The 26,252-nt window shown below is 47.2% G+C and overlaps 1 long non-coding RNA gene across 1 annotated transcript; it reads right to left on the bottom strand.

Moving 5' to 3' along the window:
- Nucleotides 1-7,276: 7,276 nt before the first annotated feature.
- Nucleotides 7,277-19,845, bottom strand: LOC308573320. Its single transcript, XR_014002032.1, has 2 exons — nucleotides 19,031-19,845; nucleotides 7,277-7,555 (listed from the first exon to the last, which is right to left on the bottom strand). It is a non-coding gene; the product is annotated as an uncharacterized lncRNA (long non-coding RNA).
- Between the last annotated feature and the right edge of the window lie 6,407 nt (nucleotides 19,846-26,252).

Below are 26,252 nucleotides of genomic sequence, written 5' to 3'. Positions count from 1 at the left end.
GAAGATTGGAGGAAATTTAAAACATACTTACAGAAACATTGTAAAATTTTTGAATGCTGATGACATTGAAATGAATTGAAGGGGTTCTAGCAACAAGGTAAAATGTAAGATGGGATTGATAATAGATAAACTAATAGGATATGAATTTGCTGAACCAATTTTTAAAAGGGATACAAAAAAGGGAGGCGTGAGGAAGTCAGGAAAATAAGTTAACTAAAGATGAGAAATTTAAAAAGAGGGAGCTTTGTTTTTTTTTATATGTGTTTTAATTTTTTCTTCTTTTTCGTGTTTAATGTTTGTATTTTTGTATTTTGTAATTTTGTATTTTTTTCTTGTTGTTTTTGTATTTTTCTGAACTTTTTCTATTGATAAAACTTAATAAAATAATAATAAAAAAAAATCAAATCCAAACTCTTCTTCTTCATCATCTTCTTCATCATCTTCTTCTTCTTCTGGGCCATAATACCTGGGAACTTTCCCATGCCAATCAGCCTCCAACTCCTGGGCGCAGTTCTAGGAGGACCGCTTTCCAAAGGGCCACCCATCAGCCTGCAGGCAGGCACAGCCAGAATTGCTCATCTCTCCCCATATGTCCATTGAGGTTTGTGGACAGGCAGCATCTGGTGAATTGCCCTGTTTCTTCCCTGCCAGGCAGGCCTGGCCAGATACAAGACGCTCCAAGAGGGGCAAGAAGCCTTTCCCAGGCAGAGCAGCTGCATAATATTAAAAAGATGAGCCGCACCATAATTAACTCGTTTAGAGCTGTTCCTGCAAACCAGTTGTGTTCAATCAGAATCTGCCAATACAGTTTTCTACAAATTGCCATCTGAGATTCCTGCTTGGTGGATTCAGGGGAGCTCAGAAGCAGATGCCAGATTAAATTCAGATCTGCACTTGTAAAAATAGCACGGAGGTGATGAAATGACTCTTCTCATTAGCTGCCTCTGTCCTGGGAAGCGCAGTCTTTCCCTGTGGAGCAGCCCAGAGCTTCAGGCCAGGAAATCAGGCCATCAAGACACAAAGACCAGGCAGCAGGCTTCAGTTTAGGAGGAGGAGGAGGGCGGGGGGAATACCAGAAGCACACCATCACTCTGAATATATATTTCTTTTTCCTTTTTTAACCAAGTTCTAACTATCTGCATAATGGGTGGCTCAGTAAGATATAGAAAAAGAGCTTAAAGAAACAATTTGTTCTTTCCAGCCCTGGAGAAAGTGCTCATCACATGGTTTCCAGGCCTGCCACAAAAGAGTTCATGGTGTTTAAGTAATGGGGGTTTGAAACTGGCTATAACTCTTTTGGCAAAAAGAGTCCAAAGGGAGCAGCCAGTCCTGCGTTCTCTGGGGCACTGCACTGGGCTGTTATTTGTCTGGTGCCCTCACAGCTTCTAAATGGAAATGCGCCAGGTTTAATAATTCATTTCCTTCTCCCTACATGCTTTTACCCTAAACTGATGTTGGGCTGCTCATGGTTGCCAAACCAGGAAAGAAGGAGGAAGCCTTCATTCACCCTCAAGCAGCTTTGTCAAGTTTGACTCCCATCTTGCTCCTGTGATAAAGAAATAAAAAGCTTTCCAAGTGAGAGGTGCCCTTGGGAGAATTTCCGAGAACTCTTGTTATATGAGTGACAGGTTTAGCGTCAATCAAAAAGCAAAATTATATATTATCCTTTAATAGCCAAGTTTATCACTTGCCCTGTCAGTGGCTTTCACCCCAAGACACCCTTGATATCTGGACAGCTTGAACGCCAACATGGAGATGGGGATGCCTGCTGCTGATTCTGCCTCAAAAGTCTTTTCCACTGCAGGCAGGTGGCAGAAGGAGTCTCCAGGGTCAGGTAGGCAGATTCCCAGGAAATCTTTGCCCTTGTGGCTTGCAGAGGAGAAGTTTACCTTTCATTTCTCATTTTCTAAAAGAACAGCCTTTTCTCACTGTTCTAAGAAATGAAAAGGGAAAACTGCAATGGATTTGCTTTGCTTTGCATGGGCTCAGTTCTCTTGCCTGTCCTCCTTTAAGCAAACGAAAAATGAGGAATCTCCGCAGACCTTCCCCCAGTTGGGTTGAGCCAAGTTTCTTTCTGCAGTTGGAGATGCCAGTGAGAGGCATACAAATCTGCAGATCAAACAGTGACTCGGTGACTCTCTGTTTTTGAAGGTGCAACTCGTACTTTCTTCATTCAAGTCAAGATTTTAAACATTCATCGCTTATCTATTTTTAGACTGCATGAAGACAGGTGCCCAAGGTGTGGGCCTCTGCAGGCTGATCTCACATATCTTTTGCGGGAATCTTGGGTCATGGCTCTCTTCTGGGAAGGAGTTAAGGCAAGAGTTAACATCACCCAAGATAATCCAGTGAGCATATGGTGAGCCAGAACCACACCAAAAGGAAAGCCAATTTAAAATGTATTAATATAATTGACAAATAGTAAATGATTGCAAATATTCATTTTAAAGGGAAAGCATGATGCAAAATAAACAGTAATATAAAAACAATTACCATATACTGCTTGAAACCATTACAATGGGGCTATTAAAAACAGAAGGAACATGAAGCTGTTGCATTACCTACTTAAGGCATAATAAGAAATCATAGATGAAAAAGCGAACTATAAGAAAGCTATTATCCTTTTAACACCCTCTCACCACTCCAGCTAACTTAAGAGCAAAAGCAATAAAAATGCTTCACTATATTATAAAAGCATAAATGCAATATGCTGAAGCCATATATGAGAAGTTGCTTAAGATTTTAAAGAGGGTAAGACAAGATGTACAAGAAATATATTCTGCTAATATTGAGATAAAATTAGGGGCTTGGGGGAATAAGCGTAAATAAGTTGTTGCAAATTGGAAAATCTTAACAATATAAAGTCTCAGAAGCAAAACAATCTCTAAGAATGCTGTAAGGTAGGGTGGAGGGCTGGCTCCTGTCAGAAGGCCGGTTCCTCCTCTCTCCTACCCCACATGGACCAGATTTGACAGTAGAGCATAAGACTCTTAATCTCTGAGTCAGGGGTTCAAGCCCCACATTGGGCGAAATATTCCTGTATTTCTGGGGGTTTGACTAAGTGACCCTTCGTGGTCTCTTCCAACTCTACAATTCTATGAGTCCATGATTCTTTGCAGGTTCCTTCCACATTGGTCTGTGGGGCACTTTGAGGCACCATCAGCTTATCATCAGGACTTCAATATGCCAAGCAAGGATTTGCAAAGAACAATGCGCTGAAGCCCAACCACCAATCAGCGGATCATCAACACTTCAGAAGTCCGTCTTAGTCCAACCCAGCCACCCGTTTAGATGATACTGGTAGATGGGTGCAACTGGCAGATGGGTGCAATTTCACCAAAATGGCTTAGTCTGCTAAATAGAATCCTGGTGGACTGGAGGTCACTCACCCCTGCTGTAAGTCATTGACAAAACAACCAGTCACTAAAACTCACTTCCAGGGGACTGACTGTCTGTTATTGGCTCTCTGCTGACAGAAGATAATTATGTGGTGATTGATAGTACAGTGGTACCTCAGGTTAAGAACTTAATTCGTTCTGGAGGTCTGTTCTTAATCTGAAACTGTTCTTAACTTGAGATACCACTTTAGCTAATGGGGCCTCCCACTGCCGCCGCGCGATTTCTGTTCTCATCCTGAAGCAAAGTTCTTAACTCGAGGTACTATCTCTGGGTTAGCAGAGTCTGTAACCTGTAACCTGAAGTGTCTGTAACCCGAGGTACCACTGTCATCAGACTGAAGGTCTGATTATCAAATCACTCTGAGATAAAGAGTGATTGATGGAGTAACTTCAAATGCTCTGATCAAAGCCATTTTCTGCTGTTGGCGTCTGGGGCTTAGACAAGGAGCTAAAATGAGCTAGCATGTTGAGGAACCAACATCAAGTCCAAACATCATGTAAGAACCCTTCATGGGTATAAGATCTGCATCCTCTCTTTCTTAAACATTTTTGGGACAAGATAATCTGTATCTTATGAGAGATTTTTCTGTCTGCTGGTGCAAGTTTTCCTATTGGGGAAATTTCAAGAGCTGCTTTCTGTCTTTAAAAAGAAGAGAAGAAAAACTGGCTGTTCAAGTGTCCAAGGCAGAGCAAAAAGCTTAATTTATGGTTGGCAATAAACAAATGGGGGAATTCCTCGTGTGAAAAATCTTTCTTTTTCTTCTTTAAAAAAAATTTTTTTTATAGGAAACTGAAAGTAAACCAGCCATTATTTCCTCTGGGAAAAGAATCTTGTTGTGACTGTGTTCTTAAGGTGGAAGTCGTAAGGTATAGTTGAGAGACTGAGTTATTAACAGCATGAAAAAATCCTGTATGGCAATTCTTTGGATCTCCCAGTGACTGTTGGTATTGTTTGGCAGTAGATAGCTGAATAATTAAAAATGATCAGATCAACATTTGATGAAAGGGGGAAAGAAAATGAATCAGAAAGATATGAAATGAAAAACAGAAGTGGAGATGATGTAGAGGCTTCAGGCAAAATGGGTGAAAAGCTCGCAGCACAGGATGATGAAACAGCAAAATTGGAGAAAGCAAATGGTGAAATGGAAATGCCTTTCATACAAGGGCTTGGAGGAGAAGTGAGGATAAAATAATAAATGGAGAGATGGAGAATCATCTGGATTTGGCATTGATGGAGCTGAGAGAGAAAAAATGGAAATACAACAGTTAATAGAAATACTGAGCTGGGTGTGAAGTAAAGCATATATACAAAGAGAATTATGGAATATTATTTTAATATGTGATCACCGTGGAGAGATTTTAACATGGACACAGATGGAAGAATTTATTATTACTCGAAATGGAAACATGGCGGTGGGAATTACTGGAAGTAAAGTTGACATTAAAGAAAAAACACAGCAGACATTTATTAATAATAAAATAATTTGGGAATGCCTCTTAAACTTTTCATGGGTAAATGAAATGAATTATTCTAGCCTTTGGCTGAGACACAAGGGATTGTTATTGCTTCCTGAAACCAAAGTCTGCTCCTCTTGCACAGGTCTCCAGGACAATTTTGAAAAAGGATGCAACCAGCAAAATGTGGATTCTGGTGCCAGTTGACCATGACCAAATGGAAACCAAGAGGGTGGAATTCAAAAAAGTGATGGCGCATTAGTCATTCAGGCCACAGCTAGAAAGATGAAAAAAATTAAAATAAGCACCTGTCACTTTCGAGGCAGTGTAAAATTTTGCAGAGAAATGAATGAAAGAGTGTCCTCCAGAGCAAAAGAAATACTGTCTTCAAATAAAATCAACCAAGTGACATTTTAAGGCCTCCTCTTGGTCTCCCCAGGGCTTAGAGCAAAGCGCCTGATTTATGGCTCCTCTTTCAGGCATTTGCTAGAAATGGATTTCTCTTGTTCAGCGCTTGCTGTAGAAGATAGAAAACAACTATTGATTTCTGAGATTGAAAAAAAATGGCAGAGTTGCTTATACATAATAAACGTGGTTGGATGCAAGCTGCCGTGCCTGGATCTGGCCATGGTGCTGAGCAACACACCACCAGCACAGACATCATTTCACTTTCCAGGAACAGATTTCTTCTTGTCCTGGGAAGCTCCCCCCCCCCTTTCTAACCTGAGGTCAGCCGCTGTTCTGTTCCTCCTTCCCAGGAGGCCTGGGCTCAGCCTGGGACCACCCAAAAGAGCCTCCTATTTGGTCAACACTCAGTGCACCTGAGAAGAAACCACTGTTTGGCATCTCAGGAGCAGTGATTTTGAAACCTCCCTCACCAAAGGCAGAAAAGGAGGGTGAGTGTTTGGGTTAGCCACACTTTTTCCTCAAATGACCGAAATGTGAGGAAATGTAGAGATGCATGCACTTCCCGCCCCACCCCCAAAGAAGTTTATGAAAGGGGATAAATGTTTGTTTCAGCCAATGCAAGACAGAGCAGGGGGGAGATGGGGGGGGTAGACAGTGTCGCCTTGACTCAGCTTCAGCAAGGCTTTTGAACCACTTTGGGCATTATAGGGAAATGCTAAACAACAACTTGGCATATAATATCTCATTGATTTCTTAGTAATGGAGTCTCTCCACTCTGTTCTTACCTTTGTGCCTTTTCCTTGCTAAAGGAGCTGTTGGTATTATGGGACTGGCTGGATTTGTTCCCTTAGTGCTTGAGATGGGGGTGGGACCATGGAAACAACCGCTGAATCATTCCCTTAGCTGTGCAGGATACGCACCTTGGCTGCCCTGGCCAGATTGACGAGTCCCAGGAGCCTCCTGAGCAAGGCACTCAACGTGCGCACATGGTCGGCCTTTCCTCCGTCATTGTGCTCCATTGCACCACCCGGGATCCCTCTGGACTGTAATGATGTGAAGACTCTTAATGCAGTCTTCCATTCAAACAAGGCATGTTTGAATCATTCTTCGTATTTCTAAATGTCTTATTAGGTCATTTCCCCCAAACCCTATGTATAAAAGTCTCATCAGGTCGTATTTTGGAAATAATACAACCGTAATGAGGTCCCACAGTGGGCCTGAATCACAACAGCACTTCTGCGGGATTTGCAGCTGACTCACCTGAATGAAGGCATCTTCCCACCTTCCTGTTGCCCATTCAAGAGTGCGCCCCACCCAAAGGAGGCATGACTCATCCAAAAGCTGTTCCAGGCGGCCCTTCTGCAGCAGCGGGTCCTGGCTTGGCCTCAGCACCTACAAACCAGCTGCTTCCAGGGTGTGTATGGCTCCATTCCTTGTAGAAGCGCCTTCTTGGCACCAGCTTTACAGACAGAAGGGGTCTCCAGGCAAGGCTGGGAAACGACTCCTGCCTAAAGTCTTGGAGAGCCACTGCCAGTCAGTGTTGGCAGTACTGGGCTGGATGGGCGAATGAGACGATTGTGGGGTTTGCAGCCAAAATTGTGAACGCATGTTTTGCTAGCCAAGCACAGGACTAGTACACAGAGAGTTCTTGAACTTCCTAGAGAGGAGCTTCTGTTTATGCTCACTTCCTTTACCTCCTCTGGACTCTGTAAGAAAGGAGATATTTCCTTTTGCTTGTGAGGAGACTCTGGCTTTCCACCATGCCTCCAAGCTGAACAGGCATGCATGGCTGAGGCTCCTGCTTTCAGCCATATTAACCAAGACTACTAACTTTTATTTTACTGTAACTCCTAAGTATTTTTCTGCACACCACTTTGCTTTATTTGCTGCTGCGTTGAAAGGTAAGTAACCCTTTTTTCTGTTTATCTTACTAAAAACATATGGTTTCATTCTCTGCAAAGGGGGTGAAGAGGAGGGGAGGTCAACAGACCACAAACAGAAGGGATACAAAGGTATAAATGCCTAATTCATAAACTTTAATAAGCTGCAAAACGTTTAAGTGTTTTTACTCTGCTAAAAAGGGTAGTTCTCAATCCTCCTGGTCACCAAGATGGAGAGCAGGAGGGTTGTGCTGCTTTGCCCAGCTGTGAGCCTTCTGCACTCTGCACTGATGATTCTTGGCTCCAGAAGGATTGTGGTGCTTCCTTGGCACTTGGCACAATCTGGATTTCAAAGTTCATGGAACAGTTCAGTTCAGGATGACCCACTGCCAGCGAACAGCTCCAGCGATGCTGCTTAAAAATGGAGAGAGAAAGAGAAATGTGGGTGAGGCTTGGAGAGAGAAAACATGAGCAGTTTATCTCCCCCTTCAACAGCCTTCTCTCCCCTGCTTTCTTGGGAGGACAGGGAAGGAGAGATGCTGGGTCGCCTTCCTTTTAGTTGAGCCCATGGGTCTGTGTTTTTGCAAGGGGGTGCATTTTGTTTTGCTTGCCTGGGCATACAAAGGCGCCACTGAGGCAGAGTCTGACTTCCTACAGTCACTCCTGGCAGAAGAACAGTCTTGTTTCTGTCTGGGTCAGGAAAAGCTTTAGAATGCCCTTCTCTAACATTCAAAACATCACTTAAGAAAACCGGGCGAAGTTTTTGCTGACATTTATTAATCCTGCAGAGTTGAGGAGATGCTAAGTTAAGGCTTGGCGCACCAGGTGACAGAGAACATTTTGCCCAGAGGCAGCAATTACATTCCAGGAGTAGTGTCAGGATCACTTAGTTCTGAGGGGAGACCAAGATCTGAAAATCAGTGCAAAGTTCTTCCTGAGGAATATTCAAAGGCACAAGCAAGGGGAGAGTTTGAGCTGAACCACCTGTGGCAACAAATGGGCAAGGCCATGGTCTATGTCCTTTTTCATACGAAGGTGGTGTTACCTTGAAGGCTTTTTTAATAGTTTTTTTCCTTACAGACTTGTTAGTTGGGGCTCCTGGTGGAGTTATGGAGCAGAAGGGATTAGTGTTTGTTTGTTTGTTTGTTTGTTTGTTTGTTTGTTTGTTTGTTTGTTGGCTTGCTTGCTTGAGAGGCCAGGAAGAAAGGCAGCCTCCACCACCTTTTCAAATGGCAAGCTCCCACATTCAGCCTGCCTCTTGCGCAGCCCTCGTGAGCAAGCAGACTGGAACATGTCATGCTTCAAATAATCACTTTAGCTTCAGCCAGGGAGGGAGGCACCTATGATCAGATATGCTCTTTTTCTAAATTGCTTTCTCTTCCATCTGCTCTTATGAACCACAAGGGGCATATTGTGCAGTCGGGATGTGGCCTCTCCCACAGAAGTTGCATGGTGATTTTTGCAGTGGAACTGGCATCGTCAAACAAGCGTTACAAGCAGAAGGCCTACCAAGGAGCGCTGATCTACATGCCTAGAAAAAGCAGGTGGAACAGATTATTTCATGTATTTGCAATTCTCTAATTTTTTTATTGTTATGTATTCATTATATGAATATTTAATTTATATACCGCCCTTCGTCCAAGGATCACAGGGCGGTTTACTATACAAAAACACAAAATTACATAACATAATAACAAACTAAACAGTATTTCCACCCCACCCCCCATCCACACACACACACACACACAGAGAGAGAGAGAGAGAGAGAGAGAGAGAGAGAGAGAGAGAGAGAGAGAGAGAGAGAGATTGATTAAAAGGCCATAGATTGTTTGATTAGCCAGAGGCCTGGGAGAAAAGAAAAGTTTTCACCTGTCGCCTAAAGATGTGTAATGAAGGTGCCAGGCAGGTCTCTTTGGGAAGAGCATTCCACAAACGGGGAGCCACTGCAAAAAAAGGCCTGTTCTCATGTTGCCTCCCCCTGGACCTCTTGTGGAGGAGGCACACGAAGAAGGGCCTCAGATGATGGTTGCAGGATCTGCTTCGTTCATATGGAATACCCTCCACCCAGAAGTGCCAACTTGAATAAAATATTGGGGGGGACAGGTAGGCCCCATCCTGCATAATTGATCACATGGTACAGTGCACGCTCACTGTTTAAATGAAAATGCCCATCAACTTTGGGGTGGCCCAGCCTCCTCAAATATTTTATGGGGTGGGGGGCAAAGGGACCTCGGCCCCTAGGAGTTGGACATTTTCATCTGAGGAATGCAAGGTGCTTCTGGCTAGTGGAAAAGCGTGGGGGCAGGAATGCATGTGCACACACACTTGTTACATGCTCAGAGGTGCTACTTCATTGTCTTCATTGCCTTGCATGTCTCCCCATCCTGCTAGCCGCTCAAGACTCACCCACTACCGCAGCTGTCTCCAATCTGCACAGTGGCCCTTTTAAGCCCACTCCCCCATCTCTCTGCCTCCTGCTCCCAGTGGTGCCCTAGTTAAGAAGATCACCGCCAAGCTCGGAGCCGGATGCTATGTTGTGAGGGGCAGAGAGCCAGGATCCATGCAAATCGGATCCGAAGCACCTGCCCTGGAGAGTCCAGTCTGCCATGTGGACAGCAGAGGAGCCTCAGACCCCATGTGGCTTCTGAGATCTTTCACTGCTCTCTCACTCGCTGTGGGGCAGTGCTGTGAGGGGGGAGCAAAGCCTTGAAATCAGGCATGCCCCAATTTCAAGTCAGAAGCCATGGTGGCTTTACCAATTCTGCGATCTTCCCTGAAGAATCAGGGCAGTTGAGGGGTGTTTGCGGTCCTGAGCCGTTTAAGGCTCTGCACCTCAATCTGTGCCACTGGTGGCACCAAAAGCCACATGTAAAGCCATAAACCTGAGGAATCCATGTCACACCTCAAATCTCCCAAGAGATATTGGGCAGCTCTCCTCCTTTGCCTGAATTCGTAAGCAAACATACAAAGACTTCTTTATTTACTCAGGCTTTGGGCTGATAGTTTTATAAAGTTTGTACCCTACTGGTATTAATTGCTGTTTATAACATGATATAGTGTTGTTTTGAATTGTTTTTACATATTTTTTATTTTAATCTGAGGCACCCTAGGGGTGGGCAAGTTAGACACTTGAAATAATAAATGAATGAAATAATGAATAAAATGCTTCTGCTGCTGTTGTATAATCATAGTGATGCTGTTCCTTGTTAGGGAGCAAGGAGGTTATTTAAGAGAGGGGTGGGTGCATTGCTGCAGCTGCTCTGGATCCGTGCCTCCTTTGACACAGCTGGCCTCCCCCAGGCCTGCAGCTTTGGAACTGGGCAGCCGGGATACTCTGTGAAGAAGAGAACTTATCCTAAGGTCTCCCTCTGCTTCTCTCCATGAATTCAGAACAGGGTTCAGCACAGCAAAGGCAAGAGTGGAGGGCTATCCATCCGACAGGGCTTGTTACTCCTGTTCTGTGTACCTGCAGACTACATTTGTACCTCAAATGTCCGTCAGTTGATGGAAAGGGTATCCAATATATCTGTTGCTGTGAGTGTTTCAATCATCCTAGGCTCTCCGTGGAGGCCTCTGAAGGGCTGTTCCTGATCAAATCAATTCCAGTGGACCTGTGGAGTGTGAAATGACAGTTCAGGAGGGCCTCTTTTGCAGACTGGAAGGTGTGAATTGGCACCTTGAAGGAGGCCTCTTCTCCCACTGTAAAGAAACTTACAGAAACACACTTGAAGATGTGGCTCTGACTTTCTCCTGTTCCATTTGTAACGCAAGCAGCTGTTCCTTTCAGGAGGGAGATGAATTGTAAACAATGTGCTTGATATCTGATGGCCAGGATTCCTTTGCCTGGTACCTGAAGAACCAGGTGAGGTTGTGTGGGTGAGCAAGAGGCTTATCCAAGTCTCGGAATAAAATTAGCCCTGAAGCTGTGATAGCAGGAGCAGTAAATATTGCATCTCTCACAGCTGCCCTGGGGTGGAGATGGTTCCTGTGGGTGGCGCTGTGGTCTAAACCACCGAGCCTCTTGGGCTTGCCGATTGGAAGGTCAGCAATTCGAATCCCCACAACGGGGTGAGCACCCGTTGCTCTGTCCCAGCTCCTGCCAACTTAGCAGTTCAAAAGCATACCAGTGCAAGTAGATAAATAGGTACCGCTGCAGCGGGAACGTAAACAGTGTTAACGTGCGCTCTAGTTTCTGTCACGGTGTCCCGTTGTGCCAGAAGCGGTTTATTCATGCTGGCCACATGACTCAGAAAGCTGTCTGTGGACAAACGACGGCTCCCTCGTCCTGAAAGCGAAATGAGCGCCACAACCCCATAGTCGCCTTTGATTGGACTTAACCGTCCAGGGGTCCTTTACCTTTTTACCTTTAAATGCCCCAAACACACCAAAGTAATTATATTCCAAACAACCTTAATGTGATGTGCAGAAAATAGAAATCAGATGCAATATAACTGTTTCAGAACATTACATGAAGTAGAGCTTTCATCAGATGCTTTGCAGGTTCCAGGTTGCACCTACAAGTACGGGAAGAAGGAGCCATAGAATGGCTGACCTCAACACACACACACAAAATTGTTGGGAAATTAAAATCCTGCTGTGACTCAGGTCAAGTAAATAGAAGCCCAGTGGAGCCTTCCCTAGCAGTTGGAGGAAATCAGGATGGATTTGATTTAAATCACTAGTCAGTAAGACTTGATTTAAATCATTTTTTACAAAAAGACTCATTCTTGCTTGTATAAGGTTTCATTTTTGAAATAATAAATTTTCAGAGTAGTTTTTACACTTATATCAAAAATTACTGATTTGGTTATACTATTAGAAATACATAGATAATTATGACATTATTGTGAGGTTTAATAAGTTAACTGTTTATAGGGGCTTTATATCCCAGCAGGCCTGGCTTTGGAGAGGCTGGCGTTCCTTTTTCCACAGGGAAGGGGGGGAGATACAGTTGGTAGGCCCAGGCAGGACAAGTTTGCAGAAAGAACAGGCTGAGGAGAAACAGGCCGGTGCAAAGCTGGAAAGGGGGAACCAAGGACTGGAGCAGAACTTCAGGGATTCCTGCTGCAGGACTGAAGTTCCAGGTAGAAACTTAAAAAAAAAATACAATTTATTAATTTTATAATAACAACAACAAAATCATCAAATAATTAATTTATACATCTTCATTGACTTCCCTCCACTCCCCCTTCTGGTTCCATTATTTTATACTTAATCATGCACATCTATAGTGTCTTATATTCTTAACAATCCCATTTTAAAATTTTATTCATGTTGTTACAAGTGACTTTTAGAAGTTCAGCTAATGTAAAAATCTTCATCTGGTTTGTTGGCAAACAAAGCAAGCAGGTAAGACATGGTCCTTCTGCAAGGTGTGTCTGTTGCCTGCCTTGGAAGGAACTGCAAGACCTTCCTGAAGCGAGTTTTGTCAGTTTCCTCACAGACTCCGGTTTGGTCCCTGCCAGGTGAAGCACGAAGTTAAATAGCTCCGTCTTGGCATTGTTACAGAATGTGAATTTTGAAGTCTTTCAGTAATCCAAGTTTAGCTTAGAGAGTCAGCAGGGCAAGCAGGGACTGCATGCTGTGCCTGGGACAAAGAGCCATCTCCAAAGCCCTCGTCAGCCATGGAGCTTGCTGAGGCGAGGGCAGTGCCCCATGCCAGGGTTAGTGCAGGGTTAGTACTTAACCACAAGCTTCCCAGCTGACTGAGCACCACCCACCCTTTCTGGGGAGGGTTGCCAGTATAATGGCTGTGAAGTCCTCTGAGCCCAAGAGTCTGGTGGTCCTTTAGGGACTAACAAGTTTATTCCAGCAGACACGTTCCCGGCTGATGGACAGTCCCTGGGATCAGATGCCAACACATCAAGAGGCCAAAACAGTGTCAGCCCACAGCGACCCTGTTTTTCTCACCCCTATCGACCTGTCCTGTTCTCTTGTAGGTAACATAACCTGGAAGGAGAACAGAATTGAAATGTGGCGAAGAGTGAACACCTCCCTTAACACGAGTCTCATGCTACAAACCAGAGGGTGGAGTGAAGAAGAGAGATCTTGCGCACCTCCAAAGCCGTTCTGAAAACATTATCTCACTAAACTAGGAGGCTGCCACTGGCTTAAGTGGCCTGCAAGTCAGTCTGACAGAGTGTTTAGAAATGTGGATAGCTGGAAGCATCGCAGGCAGGCCGTGGGGACGTTTTCTGCTGCTCCAGAGAAGCGGACACGGAGCAATGGATCCAAACTACAAGAAAGAAGATTCCACCTAAACATTAGGAAGAACTTCCTGACAGTAAGAGCTGTTTGACAGTGGAATTTGCTGCCAAGGAGTGTGGTGGAGTCTCCTTCTTTGGAGGTCTTTAAGCAGAGGCTTGACAACCATATGTCAGGAGTGCTCTGATGGTGTTTCCTGCTTGGCAGGGGGTTGGACTCGATGGCCCTTGTGGTCTCTTCCAACTCTATGATTCTATGATTCTATGATTCTATGCATCTCTGGACCTTCCATATTTCTCTTCCCCTCCTCCACCCACCACATGATGGCGGAGGAGTGGGGGTGGAAAAGAGGCCCACCCACAGCCCTCTGGGGCAAATGGAGCTTGCGCCCCCCCCTTCTGTGGTTCTCCAGCTGCATTTTTTTTAACACTAAGGTTGATAAGGGAGAAACCAAGCATGTGAGCATCACAGGTTATGGTTATCAGGTGTCCCCGTTTCCCGGGGACCGTCCCCAGATTTACAAATCTGTCCCTGGACAAAATCCATCCCCGGAATGTCCCTGGATTTCATTTAATGTCCCCGGATTTATATTTTAAGTGTTGTAGATTTATTAGTAGGGAATGAATGTTGTGTGATTGGTTCAGCGGCGTAAGACGCATCATATGGGGACTTCCAGCGAGGCAAAATGGCGGGCGCCACGGCAGCAAGCAGCTCCTGAAGCCAGCCAGAGCCAACTGCGCTACCAGGCTCACTCTGGGCTGCTGAGACTGCCACTGCTGAGGGGGAACCGGGGGCGCCTGGCGCGTCAACTGGGGGAACCGCTTACCCACCCCCCATGACCCAAATCATGCCAGGAGCGAGAGCACTTGGCCGACTGCCCAGCAGCGCTCCAGGGCCAGGAAAACCCCGGAGCTGATGCAGGGAGAAGGAGGAGAGGAGAAGGAGAGAGAAAGAGGAAGGAGAAAAAAGAGGGGAGCCCCGACCTTGCCATGCCGCTGCCGCTGCTGAGAAAGAGAGGAGAGCACCGGGAGGGCAAGGACACGTGGCCAAGCCAAGGCCTGACCCAAGTCTACTCCACGGCGGCTAGCATTCCAAGAGAGCAGGCCAGGGCCCAGAGGAAGGCTGCACAACAGAGGAGGCCACAGAAGAGAAGATACTACTTCTTAATATTTTTGAAAAATATTTTTTAATAACTTTTCTCTCTTTTTTTTTAAAAAAGTATTCTTTGAAGAAAATCTGGTAACCATATCACAGGTGTAACCTCAGATGTAAACTGGTGGCTGGAAGCATTTGTTTTGCTAACAGGACAGGCTTGTGGGCTCTCTGGTCAGCTGGTCTCTTGGGAGAGGCAGAGTGGTCCTGCAATGCTGGAGGTGAGTGATTGCAAAGGACTCCCGTGACACGGAGGGAAGGGAGTCAGGGCCTGGGGGGCTGGCTGGCTGGGGGGCTTGCACTGCAGATCAGCTCCATAAGGACTCTGGACCTCTTCTGCAGATCAAGCCCCAAGATGGAGCAGCTGCATCACGTCCCCGGAGTGCCTTGACTCCTTTCAGCGGAGCAGCAAAAGACCAGTCCTAGGAAATCCAGTGCAGATTCATTTCACTCCTTTCTGCCAGAAGTACAATGCCTACACGTTTCCATTATAGTGTGTAGCTACTCGCTGCATCTGGCCTCTGTAATAGAATTGGTAAATGGGCAAGGTGGGGGTTGTTGGGAGCAGCTGTTGGTTTTCCTGCAGTTTCTGTGCGTCGAAATCAAGAGGGGAAGGGAGGGCAGGGCTTGGGGAAGGTTTTGCGCTACAAAGCTTCAGCCGCTGTCCAAGACCAAGCAGCGCCCCCTGCTGGCCTCTCCCCAACACAACAGCACCGCCACTTTGGGCAACTGGCAGTGGGAAGCATAGCTGGAAAGCAGCACTGAGAACATCTGTGGCCCTCCAGATGTTGGGTTTGCTGGGAGTTGGGGGAGCAGCAACAAAGCGAGATGGTGGAGAAGAACGAAAGGGAGCAATGGAGTGGAAGGGCAGACCCATAGATGTGCCCTTTTCAAAAGTAAATATTTAATTTGTCTCATGCCTCCAGAATAATTAAAGGAGGGGTTATAAAGCCTCTTCCGAGAGAGTGAGCACATCAAAGTCTCTCTGCTTATCTAGGCATATTCTCAAGAGCAAAAGGCATTTGGGACAGCGGGTGCCTTCTGCTCTTTCCAGGGAAATAGTGTTACATGGATGCTGCCCAGGTAAAAATTGTATGCTATAATATATTTTTAAATGAAACACTGATTGGATGTTTTCCAAGGAGTAGTGGGACAGGACAGAGCAACAAATCCATGCACCCACACAAGTGATCTTGGTATCTGTTATGAGCAGTGAGGCCCTTTTAATTACACCTGGATATTGGACCAAGGACTTGTCCAAACCTAACCTTTGCCCTGCTCTTTCCAGGCAGAGGTCCATGCTTAAAAGCTCTGTGTCTAAGGGCTGTTGTTGGTTTCTTCTTCTTCTTTTGCCCCAGGGAAAGTTCAGTTGAGGTTCTAGTTCCCTCTCTTTCTTTCCCCCACCTTGCCCAATTAGGCTCCTTCCATCCACCCTCCTCTGCGCATCCTTGTGGCTTCTGAGGCAGTGGCTGCCAGCTTTTGTTAGCTCCATGGCTTGATGACAGCCAAGGGGGAATCAGGATTCTCTTGCCTGGGCAACTTACCTGCTGTGCTGGGGTCTGAGGCAACTGCTCGCTGCTTCCAAAAAGCCTTGCTTGGCTGTGGGCTGAGGGTCTGTTCCAAGGCCGCCCCCAGGTTCTCTCTCACCCTGTCTTGGCACTCCAGCTGTATCCTGGGCCGTGCACCACGAGGGAAAGGGAAATTTCCCCAATACTGTCCCCCACTCCAGTGAAAGTGCTTTCTTTCCCAAAGGAGGTGCTGGCCTGAGACCTCCCTGGGAATGAAGTCCAGCTCCTTGGGGGGTGGGGGGAGAGAGAAAGCTGTTGCTCAAGGAAATGCAACATTGATGGATGTGAAGCAGCATCCCTCTCCCTCCTGCTTTTGTTTCCAAAGGAAACAAGAGCACAATGTAAATAATAAAAGCGTTTTTATTTATTGTAGAATATGACTTAAAGATGGTGGGGGGATATGCAGGGTGAACGTGATAAAAGAGGTGTGTGTTAAAAGTCTAGCAGGACCAGCAATACATGGTTGCTCTCTTCACCAATGACACCAGTGCAGACCAGTGCTGGGAAGAGGCCTAGCTGACCTTTGGGGGCTTCTCTGCCTGTTCTGTGAGCCCTGAGTGACAAGCCTTTCCAAGTAGTAGCAGCCCCCATGGCTGCTCAGGAACAGGGCTTGGCTCTGTGGGACTTGACACCACCAGCTCCCAGTTGCACACCCCTCCTGACTGTTTATAAGGGATCTTAGCAGCACCCAAGGGTCTCTCTGCCTGAGCCCCTGAAGAGCTGCTGGACTTGAACAAAACAGGAGGAGGAGGAGGGGTCCACACTGGCTCAGGACCAAGCAGCTTTGGATCTTGAGCTGAGCCAGAGGCTGCACTGGAAGCCAGAAAGATTATTTATATTTCATTATTTATGTTGAACATTTATACCCCGCTCTTGAGCCAAAAAGGTTCCCAGAGTAGCTTGCATGCCATCAAAACAGGGCAGTCCCTACCCACAGCCATACAATCTGGAAAAAGCACACAAGGGACAGGGAGAGAAGAGGAAAATAATTGAAATCTCCTCCTCCTGGCCATTCTAACAAGGGTCATTTGGACTCGCACACAACTGTGGAAGACCCCCAAGGAGAAGTCAGTAGGCCAATTGTCCATTTGGACATGAAGCCTGGGGCAGGGCAGGGAAGGCTTCTCGGCTCCACTCCACCCTCCTGGCAAAGTACAGCAGGACAGTCTTCCTCCAGCAGCCGTCTCCGTCAGGAGAAGAGGCATCCCTGGGGGGAGCGGTGGCAGTCCTTTGGATCCTGGGATGATATGCCCTAATCAGAGAGGACAGTGAGGAGAACCCTGGGAAAATCAGCGCCTGATCCCTGCTGGCTGGCAGAGCCAAAGTGGCGGCCCAGCAGCAGCAAGGCCCATGTCGAGGTCGCATTTGCATAATGGATAATCCGCAGCTTAATGAAGATCCGCTGTCAAAACATGCCATTTACACCGAGGCTCATTTGTTCCAAACATCACTCACTTTTCTATTTTTACCCAGCGGCACATCTCCAGCCTCACTGCTCCTCATCCCCAAAGCCTCTGCAACGTCATCCCGACAACTTTCTGAATGCAGGATTAGAGGAAGCCTGGAAGGAGAGGCAGCGGGAGGAGGGGGGTGTCTTTATGTGTGCATCGGGCAGCGGAGGCTGAGCATTGGTAGGACAGTTGACACGCCCCTCCCCACAACCTGTCAGTTTCGGATTCCACTGCATGCATCTGGTCCAGGAATGCTCATGCCACCATCCTACCTTTGGTCCCACAATATACTTGGTGGTTTTCCTTACAACAGACTAGCCCAGCTGTTGCCCCTCTGGAAATAACTACACACACAGGCCCTGAGGTGGCACTGGGTGACAAAAAAAGGGGGACCATGGTAGCACCAGGGAAGGATTTTGGGGCAGATGTCTGGGCCCCCACTCACCAGAATAAGCAGATGCAGGCAGGCTGGTGGCTGCTGTGTTCTGAAGTGAGTGAGGAGACCTTGAATGAGCAAGAGAGGCCTGCAAACACCATCAAAAGTTCAGAGTCTAAAACGACCCAGCTGCACTCCGCCGGAGCCAAGTGGGGCCACGCTGTACCACTTGTCTGCCCACGCAGGGGGGAGCCCGGCCAGCCAATGCAGCCCTTGGCAGGTGAATCCCCCTGTCACCTGTGGAGAGGAGCGCTGGACCGGGCCATGCTGGGGTCGCCCACCCCCCAGAGGTGTTCAAATGGAGGTCCTGCGAATAAGTGCATCTATCCACACATCATCCAGTGGGAGGGGGGAGTCCCCCTGATGCCTCAGCTGATCAATGGCCTCACTCTGGCTCTGCCACCACTTTTCATGTTGCTGCTTCTTTGGCAAAATTTGTTAGAGATTTTGCACATGCATTCTCTTTGGAAACAGCCTGTCTCAAAGCTTGAGTGACCACGCGGGGCAGAATCTGCCTCCGGAGGCTGTCAGAATTCTGGATCGTATTTGGAAGACGGCCCCAGGCCAGGACTCGGGAATTAATCTTTCTAAGGGGATGACAAGGTGGTATACAAATCAAATTATGAGCCAGCCATAAGGAATATTAAATCCAAATTTGGAAGGCAAAATAAGCAAGGACTTTTGCGGCCAGCAGCAAAGGAACCGGCTGCCAAGACGCCTCACCTCGCCAAAACAATGCTTCTTTTTCCATTTCAGATCAATATTCATTTATGTTTCAGCAGACAATAGCAAAATGTAGATGGGCAGTTAACAAACCTCACCGCCGATATTTCTGCCTAAAGCTGAGAGAGTTGGCTGAGGAGTCCATGTGAGACTTCCTTCTGCACCTTCCAGGATCTGAGCCTCTAAGGAGGCTGGAAAGCAAGAGGCTGGTGTGTTCCCATTGGGATTAATTTCTTCCTGGGGTTTCTGCTGGGGTTTATATGCCTAAGAAAGAAGAGCTCTCGGACTCCTAATTATAGCCACAAATTGATTTTCAGAGTCAGGCACAGAGAACCGGCACAGAGATTTCACCTACCTGACCTTTGCAGTCACAAATAAGTGGGACAAAGGCGAGAGGCTGCTGGATGGCATCTGGGTCAACTTTTTTCTATTTCTCTCCAGCAGGCCTTGATTCTCCTGCTGCAACCAGATTGCAGGAGCGAAAAACAGTGCTGTCGTTTATCCTAATCCAAGCCCCAAGAGTGAAGGCAAAGGAGAGATGGGCTTACGTTGCTGGTTTAGAGCAAAAGACCTAAACGTGAGAATGGAGAGAGCCCTGGGCAGGGGACAGCCTGTTTCAAAATATGTTTCACAGCAGAGCTTCTGACACCAGAGCTGTCTCCTTTGTTGCTCCCCTGAATAATTCCCAGCCGGGCTGTTTGCTACCATAGCCTCCAGTCAGACTGGCTCCTCAGTTGGCTTCTTGGAGGGAGGGAGGGATAACTCTGTTCTGCTCTGTCCTGCCCACTCCCATGCTGGAAAAGGCAAAATTCAGAACCACCCGTCTCATTTTTTTCCTCTGGGCAGAAGAGAGTTTTTAACTAGGGATGGCACCCAGGCAGGCTGACCCTCGGGAACTGCTTATAGGGCAAAGCACCTGTAAGGCACCTTCTTCTGAGACCCCCACATCCCTTGGCCCCTGCTCTGAAGACAGTTCGTGGGAGGCAGACAAGCTTTGTGTGACCTGGGCTCCCTGTAGGACGTAGCCTCTGCTTCCTCCTGAATCCTCACAGATGACTGGAGCTTCAGGGCGTTTGCTGACGAATGCATGCAGCCGGTCCTGCTGGCCTTGGGCTAATTAGGCCTCTCCTGATTCTGCGTGCGAGTAGCAGCGGGTGCTTCTTCCTAAGGGAGCCCATCCTGGCCAGGAGGGGGAGATTCTGCTGCTGCTGCTGCTGCCTCCTCAGAAAGAACTAGTTTCCAAAACTGCTCAAGGGAGTGAAACGTCTTTGTGTATTTGGCAACTTGTTTTGAAAAGCCGGCTGACTCACAGGGTTTGGGCAAAACCGCTTCTGGGGTCTCTGTGTCCTTGGCTGACAGCACCTTCCCCTGACACAAATACTGCTTTTGTCCAAAATGCCCCTCAGAAAACAGAGAGCAAGGAGGGTGCAGAACAGACCCTGCTGTGAGAACCAGCCAGTGGCAGGGTGGGGTGCTGGCTCCCTGGAGCCCTTTTCCAGGGCTTGCCTACGTTTCCGGGCTGGGAGAGGGACCATGAAATTCCCTGCCCCCAGGGACTCAGCTAGAAGGTTGGTCCACAACAGGGTTTTGCACAGAGCCACCTGGCAGAGGGCCTTGAGCAGCCTGCAGTCAGAATAAGCCCTGCAAGGTTGGGGAGGTAAGAGCTGCTGCTTTTGCTGGGAATGGAGGTCAGGGGGAAAGGGAGGCCTAATTTTATATGCCTACAGAATTAATAGATGCAATAGAAACATCCTTCTCTTGGGACAGAGACAGCTGCTTCTAATGCGTTTGCAACTTTATCAGATTTACTGAGCCAAACTGACATACTTAATGAGTTTAAACACACACACACACACACAAATTAATTTACACAAAGATAAATTCTTACTCGCAAATTGCATTTGCCAGCTTCGTCGACTACCTAAAATGAGTTATCTGCCCCCCCAAACCCATTTTCTTTATGCAGAAATCACCAAATATCTCAGGGGGTGTCAAATCTTTTTCTGCCATTTCTGCTGAAAATGTAAACAGATTTGATGCAGAATCACTTTCCCTTCATGGCTGTTTCCCTAGACTGGGTTGGTAAGGAGGAGAGAGGCTGGGTACGTGTGGAGCTGAAGTTTTCTTTCTGGAGATTCTCCAGCAGGGGAAAGAAATGTTGGTGGGTCTGCAAAAGCCCACCTCCATTTCTCTTTTTGCATGAGCCAGAGCTAGGCAGAGGGCAATCCATCCAGTCCCCTCCTCTTGAAATCCACAGGAGATTTGCCTCTACCTACAGTGGGAGACAGATTACAAGCCAGGTTGATGCAAGTCACAAGGACTTCTCTCCCCCCCAAGGAGAAGCAAGTTTGGCTGGGGTTTACCTAGAGCAGCCTTCCCCATCCCTGACCATTAAGCATGCAGGCTGAGGCTGGTGGGAGTTGTAGTCCAACAATACCTAGATGTCATGGACTGGTTGCATGCAGAAAAATGGTGGGAGGAACTGGCTGGGGAACCACCAAGGGAAGAAGCCTTGGAGCCCAGGGAGTGGAGGTGGGACAACGATGAGTGGTCAGAGGGAAAAGGAGAAGACTGGGAAGAAGTAACAGGGCTTAATGAGCTGGGAGACTCAGTGACAGAGAGGAGTCCAGAATCAGAGGTAGAAGCCAGAGCCGTCTTTCCCATACAGCTTAGTGGTTATTGCGCCAGGGCGTTGGCCTCTCAGGGGCACCCCAGCAAGTGGGGGAGCTGTGCGGCTTTGCCAGTGGCCTCCCCTTTCCCTGCACACCCGCCAGCAGCTCCCTGTCAAACATATGCTGGTGGGTGGGCAGCTTCCCTCCCAAGCCTCTGTGGGGATTGCTCTCCCACAGCAGCATGGGGGAGAGTTGCGCACACAGCCCCCCCCCATGGCTGGCAGTGCGCAGCTTCAGGGGGGCCCCCACTGTCCGTGGTAATTTGGGGGCGCTGAGCGGATATTTGCACCCCGGTGCCACATCTGCTAAAGACGGCCCTGGTAGAAGCTGAAGCAGGAAGGAGAGAGCCAAGAGACAGAGATGAGGATTTAAATATGTAATGTTAGAGAATAATATGTTTAAAGTTAAAAATGAACAGAAAGATGTTAAGTGATTTTATGAGAAAATTGGTTTTGGAAAACTGTTACAATGATAAACACTGAAACTCAGCCAGGGGGATTCAAGGAAGTCACTCAACAATGTTACTAAGATTGGATTAAGTACAGTTAAGATGTATGTATGTATGTTTGTTTGTTTGTTTGTTTGTTTGTCTTTAAAAAATTGGAAAATCAATAAAAAAATTGAAAGAAAAAAAGAGAGACAGAGATGAGTCTAGCAGTTGAAGAGTCGCAGGTGTCTCTCCTGCTGTGACAAGCTCCCCTCCCCGCTTGTTTCCCAGATCCAGAAGAGAGCTGGAACAGGTGGAACAGCAGCAGGCTGCATGCAGGCGCAGTCTCTGATTGCTTGGAAGAAGCCTCGGAAAGGAGGGAACTTAAGACAGCCGTGGTGAAATGGGGACTTCCAGTTTCAGCAACTGATTCATGGGGCCAGACCTACTGGGGATGAGCTGCTGTGCTCATTAGGCCTGACACTCAGCCAAGTTATGTGAAGATTGTGTTTTTGCTAATAAAGAGTTAACTCCAACTTTGACAGTGTGATTTACTGACGGTTCAGTACACACACCTGGAACACACCTGGATGAGGGGGCTGCCCTTAGGAGACCAGCATCTAGCCAGGCAGATGAAAGGAGAACTTCACTATACAGTTGGAATTATACTCATTGTTAAGGCAACAAGCCAAGGTTAAGTATTAGTTATATATCTGAACAGCTTAAGTGCTAAATCCCTTCTCAACATTCATGTTTTGCATCTATCCTGCTTCCTTATACAAAGTCAGACTATTGGACCCCAATTTGGTGCCCTCCAGCTGTTTTGGATTACAACTCTCATCAGCCCCAGCCAACATGATATGGGGCAATGGATGGCTCTGTAAACTAAAATCTGAAGAGAACCGGGTTGGTTTTGCCCACAAGGTCAGACGAGCTCTTCAGGGTCTCTGCCAGGAGTCTTGCACAGGGAGATGTTGGCAGCTGAACCTCAGTCCATGACTGCCAGTGAGCTGCGAAGGAAAGAGCTTGTCCCTTGAGACATTGACCTTTAACGTAACAGTGATAAAAGGCAAAGATGAGAATCATCAGCAAAGCATGGCATTCAACTGCAGGAGAGCTCACAACTCTTCTGCCTCCTACGCAGTGTCCTCACAATTTGTTTTTGAACCAAGAACTTGCTTTTCTGGTACGTGAGGAGCATTCACTTCATCTGTTTTAGTGAGTTACTATGTATTTGTAAAGGGGGAAGTGAATTTTTAATAGGCTCCAGAGAGACGCCTTGCATAGATCAGCTTTAATATTTAAATATACAACGGGTCTTATGATGAATCATGGCTAAAGGGACTGGCTGGGGAGACAAATGCTCTTTACTCATCTCGAACGCATTTCCAAGCCCACCATCCTTCACCCTGCTGCTTACAGACACAAGTATAAATTGCATGTCAGTTTAACACAAGGGGGGCAATTTGCATTCTATGACCAATTTACAATAGCAATAATCTATAAGCTCTGTTCTCTGGAAACAGAGCTCAGGAACATGGAAAGCTCCTTCCTCCCAGCTCAGTGCTATATTGTCTGCCATGGCTGGTCTCATGCAGACCCCGTCACCAGGTTCTTTTAGCTGGATTGACCCTGCCTGGGGCCTTCTGCATGCCAAGGCAGCTGTTCTGCTGCTGAGCAGTAGTCCCTTTCCAGCTGGATCTTGAGGCCTTCTGCCAGATTTCTCAGTGTCGATCTGGTCCCAGGATCAGGTATCCCTTTGTAACTAGAGAGAGACCATTGGTGAGAGACAATATTGAAAAACACATTGTGTTTTTTCAACTCCCCACTGCACCAAGGATTCCCTGCCCAAGCTGCTTCAGGTGTGGAAGATATGCTTCTGGAGACACCTAGTTTGGTTGTCCTGGGGGATTTTAACATCCACGCTGACACGACCTTACAAGGGGCCACTCAGGACTTCGTGGAAAGCATGGCCTCCAGGGGGCTGCCCCTGAATAAGTTTGGCCCAACTCATAGCCACGGACATGCCTTAGACCTGGTGTTTACCTCTACGGATATTGGTGATCTGATACTAAGTAAAAGCAAAACAAAATAAGTGCTATGGTCAGATCACTTCCTGGTGCAACTGGACTTCTCCGTGACCCTTCCCCTCTGCAGGGAGGTGGGACCGATTCAGATGGTCTGCCCCCGCCACTTAATGGATCCAATTGGCTTCCAGAGAGTGGTAGGGGATGTTTTATCCCAAGTTGATAATAATAATAATTTTAATAATAATTTATTATTTGTACCCCACCCATCTGGCTGGGTGTACCCAGCCACTCTGGGCGGCTTCCATAGAAACCAAAAATACACTAAAATACCAGGATCAGGTATCCCTTTGTAACTAGAGAGAGAGAATTGGTGGCTACAGAACTGTGGCAGCCAACTACGGGAAAGCCATTAAGACAGAGCATGCCGAACCTAGGACTCTAGAACACATAGGCAAAGCACACTCCAGCAGACTGTGAAGAAGATGTTAAATCATAGCTGCGCATTTATTACAGCAACTATGTTTTTGTTGCACTTCTGTGCTATGGGGCATTTCTGATATTCAAAGCAATTTGTGCACATTCTCAGGCATCCTCGCTACAATTTCCCCAAAGGTGATACACATTGATTGGTTGGAATGGCATAGAACAAAACTTAGGTGTGCAAATGTAAAAGGCTACCTGTGTTTCGGTTTGAGAAGAAAGTGTGAAGTAGGTGGCTCTTTTTCATTAAAAGGTAATCAAGATCAAATGTCTTCTTCATCTTCCTCATCCATGGATAAGGGCCGCGTGGCTCAGCGGCAGAGCATGGGATAGCTCAGTCGGTGGAGCATGGCACTCTTAATCTCAGGGTTGTGGGTTCGAGCCCCACATTGCAGGGGGTTGGACTAGATGACCCTCATGGTCCCTTCCGACTCTACAATTCTATGAGTCTCTGTTCTGCATGCAGAGGACCTACATTCAGTCTCTAGGGAGGGCTGTGGAAGATGCTTGCCTGAACCTTGGAGAGCAGCTGCCTGTCACTGTAGACAGTATTTGACTGGATGGATCCATGGTCTGGCTAGCATTACCAAGCTTCCTGTGTTCCATGCATAGTTCATGAAGCCAGGCACAGAAAGATATTGGCTTTGGACACAGCCTAGGTGCCTTTCCATAGCAACATGAGAAGCAGGCGCTGAGGGGAGCTGTCCAGGTCATAAGCATAAATTAAGTCCACACTGGAGGGAGCCTTTGTGGTCCCAAGAGTCAGCTGGCTGTCAAGAGTAAGGGTCAAGGTTTGTGCTGTGTGGATGCACCCCTCAGGCAGGCTGCCACCCCTCTTCCTCTGGTCCCTTGCTGTGCCTGGGAGGCCAAGCTGGACAAGCCTAATGTGGTGAGATGGAGGTGCCACCGCCATACAGAGGACTTTTTCACCATCTGTGATCCTTGTGAGCGAAGCCGTCTGGAGTCCTGTACTCCTGGTAGGGTCACCCAAGGCGGTGAGGTCAAAGGGGAGGAGCTGGACAAAGAATTACCGTATTTTTTGCACCATAACACTCACTTTTTTCCTCCTAAAAAGTAAGGGGAAATGTCTGTGCGTGTTATGGAGGGAATGCCTATGGGTGGCATGCCTACGGATTTTCCTCCTCTAAAAACTACGTGTGTGTTATGGTCGGGTGCGTGTTATAGAGCGAAAAATACGGTATCCAAGAAGTCCTCAATGGCAGAACAGGCGGAAGATAACAAGCGGTATGTTGCAGAGGCAGGTGAAGGCTGCAGCAGATAAGAATCTACTGGTCGTCCTGATACTTATACCATTGGAATAGAGCCTTACTGCAAAGTCTGTGTGTTGGTCCATGTGCACCGATCTCCACATACAAAACAAATTCAGGCACAGGCATCTTCCAAAAACCGATCCCAGACTTAGTGTATGCGGATGGGGACAACAGCGTCAGCCGCTGCAGCCTAGAACTCTGCAAGCAATGGCGCGGTCTGCAGGAGGAGAAGGTGCACATGGTGGAGATGCTGGGCGCTGAGCATCTCAACGTGGTCTTTGACAAGCGCACCCTCAACTGCCTTCCCAGGGTCTTTGTGAAACTAATCTCAGGATTGGGTATTGGGTGTGCCTTATCTCTGTCAGTTAATGTGTGTACACAGCAAGGCACCATGCAATGCAAGGGCTAGGGTTTTGCATGCTAGGCCTGGATGGCTGCTTTTGAACAGTAGATCATAACACAATGTTTTTTCCAACACAATATTTTTTTTAAAAAAAATATTCTTTTATCTGTTGGAGATAAAGATTTTGTACATTATCCCTTCCCTTGCACATTGTTTCCTCACAACCATCTGGTGAGGTGGGTTAGGCTGAGAGGTTGTAATTGGCTCAAAGTGACCATGTGAGCTTTACAAAGGAGCTGGAATTTGAACTTGGCACCTGAGTGTGTTGGGCAGGGGGTGAGGGGCAACACTGAG

The sequence above is a fragment of the Podarcis bocagei genome (genome assembly GCF_964188305.1).
Source record: "Podarcis bocagei genome assembly, chromosome: 14".
Lineage (NCBI taxonomy): Eukaryota > Metazoa > Chordata > Lepidosauria > Squamata > Lacertidae > Podarcis > Podarcis bocagei.
The sequence above is the reverse complement of the archived record's forward strand: the minus strand, read 5'-3'. Positions and strand labels throughout refer to the sequence as shown.